This window comes from Sesamum indicum, linkage group LG9, assembly GCF_026168435.1.
Source record: "Sesamum indicum cultivar Baizhima isolate 11 linkage group LG9, ASM2616843v1, whole genome shotgun sequence".
Lineage (NCBI taxonomy): Eukaryota > Viridiplantae > Streptophyta > Magnoliopsida > Lamiales > Pedaliaceae > Sesamum > Sesamum indicum.
The window spans coordinates 25,800,164-25,805,281 of record NC_142665.1 but is presented as its reverse complement, the minus strand read 5'-3'; the positions used below and the strand labels follow the sequence as shown (position 1 = coordinate 25,805,281).

General features: G+C 31.8%; 1 long non-coding RNA gene across 1 annotated transcript; it reads left to right on the top strand.

Annotated features, from left to right (window-relative positions):
* Window positions 1–792: 792 nt before the first annotated feature.
* LOC148787040 (uncharacterized) lies at window positions 793–4,363 on the top strand. Its single transcript, XR_016067386.1, has 3 exons — window positions 793–943; window positions 1,039–1,108; window positions 4,169–4,363. It is a non-coding gene; the product is annotated as an uncharacterized LOC148787040 (long non-coding RNA).
* Window positions 4,364–5,118: the final 755 nt, after the last annotated feature.

The following is a 5,118-nucleotide window of genomic DNA, read 5'->3' as shown; positions in this document are numbered from 1 at the left end:
TTATATAAGATTAAGAGATTCTTTTTTTGTGAAAACCACAATCATGGCGTGAGAGTGAAAAAGACAAAAAGTTTGTTAGAGGAAAGAAACGTCACGCAACAGAGAAAAAGTATATTATGATTGTTACTTTAATAAAAAAAATATGGAGAAGTTTGATGTGAGAGAAATAATGGAGCAGTGGGTGAGAGAAAAAAATTATAATTATAAAATTACTAAAAAAATTAAAATTACTATTCTAATAAAATTTTTTTAGAGAAAAAAGTGAATTCAAGGATAAATTTGGCACGACAAAGGGTTTTTTTTGTTTTTTATAATAATGTAGATGAACAAATTTTGTAAACTCATGGAAACTTATATATTGCTGTTAAAAATGAATGCTAATTATTTCCTGGAAATAAAATTTAGTAAGGATTTAATTATAGTAGCACATGGCTAATAGTTCATTATTTTTGTTATTTATCCCAAAAATTCTATTTTATTCTTAACCAAAAAACTTTAATATATTCATTTTACCATATTTTTCGCGATTTTTGTAATTCCTCTTACTCACTCGAAAAAATTTGCATTTGAATTTCATAATTTTATTATTTGAATATATTATTTTATATTTTATAATTATTATTCGACCATTTTTCAATTGGGTAATAATTTAAATTTTCAAGCAAATGAATTAATTTTGTTATCATTATAAATTAAAGTAAAAATAATAATAATAAGTTTTTTACCGTTGGGCCCAACTGAAATTTGTACCGTTGGAGATAGGCCCCAGCCCAATTTACATACAACATCAGGTAAGAGAATTTTGAACAAAACATAAAGAAATCGAGAGAGTGCAAAATCGAGAGAGTTCAAGAGAAAAGCCCCTGCTCTAATGGCGACGCGTTCTCAGGCAGCCACCTCCGCCGTTCTCGTGCTGCGACCGCCCTCAGGCCTCCATCTTTAGGTACTTCTTGATTCCACGATTTCTTATTTATGTTTAGGTACTTCTTGATTACACGATTTCTTATTTACTCTTGAATTTTTTTCTTTTTCTTGGAGGTTTTGGCTAATTGTTTCAAGGAACTACTACATGGGTTCTCTTCAATTTCTCGGATTATTACCTAAAAAGGTACTTTGCTTTTGCAAGGGTTCTTTTATAATTAGTTCAGGAAGCATGAGTTCACACAATTTTCCCATTGCATAACAAATTTGTTCAATCCGGTCTTGCTCAAGATTCATGCCATTTGTCCAGGAATTGCATTTATACATATTGCCTGCACTCACAATCTTGATTACACGGTTTCTTGTTTGTTCTTGAATTTATTTTTTTTCTTGGAAGGTTTTGGTTTTCTTTCTTTCAAGGCGGCGTTTCTACAATCAGACTTCCTCCGTGTTTTAGCGGTCAATTTCTCCTATCTCCTGTCATAATGATTATATGTTATTAACTGAAATTTAAGTGCCGCCATCCACTCTCTGTTACTCCAATTTGATCTCAACTTAAAATCTCTGGTTGGACTCTGATTAAACTTCTTAAACCAATCAGTACTTGCCCAACCCATGGGCGAACCAGAATATGAACTCTCAACTACATCTAGAAAGGTATTGTGGTTATGAAATATCTGTTGCATATTATGCCTTTGAATTGGAGAATGCCACAGTTATGTATCTATGTTGTTTTCTTCCCTGTCTTGGTTTCTTCCTAGTTCTGTCTTAATGCAAAGTACAAGGAGAAAGGACTTATTTAACAGAGATGTCTTATCATCTATTAGCAATTATTTTATTTGCATGCTTCATTGTTAGCAATATTGTCATTGTATATCTCTTGCTAGTGCTATTAAAATTGAGAATTGCCTAGTATGCTTCAGGTCCCAAAAAGCATGAGGTAGATATGATAAGTCGTCATTAGTTAAATTCCAAAAGTACGTATTATGCAGTTACAAATGGTGGCCTAACACTGTAGCCTGTTTATATTTAATTCTACAAGTGAAGCATATTAGTTAGTATAGGTAATGTGTACTCGTTTATTAATGGTTGGGGGCGCTAGAATTTGGATTTGGTTTGCAGATTCTGTGTTGCCGGATAACTTTCATATTGTTAAAAATTGTGTGGGAATCAAAAGAGTTGAGTAGGACTTAAACACTCAATCGGGACACATTCCGGCCGCTAAAAGTGTGTTTTTTGATGATATTTTAGAACCTAATGTTAACTTGTGTATCTTCATATTCCTCTCTTCGAATTACTAACTGAAAAGTGACCAATGACCTTATCGGTTCTTCCTTGCCGACTTTTCCCCCATATTTTGAATCGAGGAGGCTGAAACCATTGATTTTATGCATTGTAAACTTCAAATCCAAATTTTGTGCGTTGGTTTCTTTGAAAAACTCACGTGACCATCATTTTGACTCGGAAAGAATAGGATTGAGAATGTTTGAGGCCGTTGAAATGTGAACGATGAAAGGATAGAGTTGACTCCTAAATTGGAGAACAAATCTCCCCTTTTTTGTAAATTTATTCTTGATTAATTCGTCGTGTTGGGTTTTTCTCATGAGCCTGCTTTGAAATTTTTTGTTGTTATACATTTAAAATAATTGTATGAATTTACAGAAATCATGTTGGTCCATTTTAACATCTTATATTTGCAGATGTATCACAGAAAAATATCGAAAAATCTATATTATCCAACTATGAGTTATTTTATTTGTGCACTTTGGAAAATTAAATACTATGCTAAGCGTAGAGCGGTTGTCTAGATGCCAATTAAATTTGCTTTTCTTTGTGAATTTTGTGAATATTATTACATAATTTCAAGATTTGATAAATGTTTTTTAATGAACAAAAAGTTTGGTAACTCAAATAATACTAGATATGAGAAATTTTTTGTAGTTTTTATGAGGAATTAACTATAGTGTATTTTAAAAAAAATTGTTGTTTTTTCTTTTTTTCTTTTGCTAAGATATGTTTTCTCTTGTCAAGTGTTTTTTGTTATCAACATATGTTTTTAAAATCAGCATCAAGTGTACTAATTTCTCCCAAGATAAATTTACAAAGTCTGAATATTTTGTGTAGTTTAACAAGTATATAAATTTACTGTTTTGTGAATAAGCGCATAAAAAAAGTCACGTGTTTTTATTTTAAGAGAAAATTGTTAATTGATTTTTATTGACATTTTTTAAAAGCAGTTTTTGTATTTTTTGGGAACACTTTGAAGTTTGAAATGCATTCGGTTTATTACTTTTGAACAAATGGATAATTTTTTCTTTAGACTTCCAAAAAAGTGTATAATTAACTTTTTTTTGTTGTGAAAAATAATTGATTTCATAATAATTAAAGAAATCTTTTAAGATGATAGGTGCAAAGGTAATTGAAAAATAAACAATGAGATTGGCATCTAGACAACCGTTTTACCGTGTAGTATATGATATTTTATTTCCAAAGTTCAAAAATAAACTAATTTGTGGTTGCGTAGTAGCGATTTTTCAAAAAATTTTACTGTGATACATCTACAAAGTTTAGATGTCGATATGGACAAATATGGTGTTTCTGTATGATTTGTACAAAAGTCTTAAATGTATGACAAACAAAAGGTTTTGAAAAGGCAAATGGGATAAAACCAAACATAATGAATAAGTTGAGAATAAATTTGCAAAAACTGTGGAGAATTATCTCCCCTTTAGGCGTCAACTCCTAACTCATTCGTCGCATTTGAAACTGGCCTCAAATTTATAATCCTATTACTTCCAAGTTAGAATGTTGAGAATGTGAAGGTTTCATAGAACTCACATACATTTGGGTTTGAAGTATACAAAGAAAAAAATTCGATGGTTTCAACCTTTCTTGAAATTTAAAATATGGGGGAAGACGGTGGAGAATAACTAGATAGGGACAAAGGTTGCGTCTTTGGTTAGATAAATGGTAAAGAGGAAGAGATAGATACATAGGTTGTCATGTGGTTCTAGATAGTGTCGAAGAACACATTGCTTTTAGTGGTTAATGTGAAACAATTGAGTGTTTGAATCTCTACTTCAATCTTTAAATTCCCAAACAATTTTTAGCGAGATGATGTTATTTAGGCAAGCACTGAATTGAGAAACCAAATATGAATTCTAGAGCCGTCGTAATTGACGAGTTGCATGCTATACGGTTATGCATTTTGCTCTTTAAATATACTGATATTGTTGATTATGTGCAGGTTAATGCTAGTGAAGATGATACAATTGCCGACTTGCATCCATTCACAATGACACACTAGCTTGCATGTCTATCGGGCTCAAGTATTTCTTCAAGACATCAACAGCCATTAGCTTAAGAATAAATCTAGCCTATTGTAAATAAGAATACTCTGTTTGTAGTACTTGTGTCTTCAGTGAAAAACGTATATTCTTTATACTCCTCTTTTTATTTTTTATTAAAATTGCCTATTGCATTACTTCAATTTTTAATACCACGCAATGTCCTAATTAGAATCTTATTTATATAGATAGAAGAATGATAACCATGTGGATTGAGATACTTAACTTAAAACAGTATTACACCTTCCAAAAGAGCACTTGTGTTCCAATATATGTTCACTTCATAGCAATGCTTCTCAGTTGGCAACTTGTATTAGAAGCTTCATTGTTAAAAGTTGTAATTCAAGCACCTTCCATACGCAGTTGATTCCATTGTGGCTGAGTTAACCACATGGAAGGTATATTGTTGAACTCAAGCAACTAAAGAACCAAATAAAGCAAGCCAATCTACAGTATCGAGTACTAACAGACAATTATTTCTCAAATAAAATGTAATGCGAGTACATTAATTGCTTTCAAAATGCCTCAGGCAAACTATTTTAATTGACTTAGATACTGATCAAAACATCAGGTTGAGTCAGCTACCGTTTTGGGAGTTACCCATAGATGATCAAAAAGTATTCTTACACCACTTCCTTTCAAAGTCCCAGGTGCCACAATTTCAAGCATATCCGATACTGCTTGAGTAACATATGCACGAACTTCTGTTGCTTTTGCCCAATAAGGGCACAAAGTACCAGCTACTACCTCAGAAGTGTCTAAGAAGATCAGCTTCTGCTATTACAATAGTACACCACTATATGAATGATGGGTCAGCAATACAAATAATAATCCATAGACCAGCAACCCC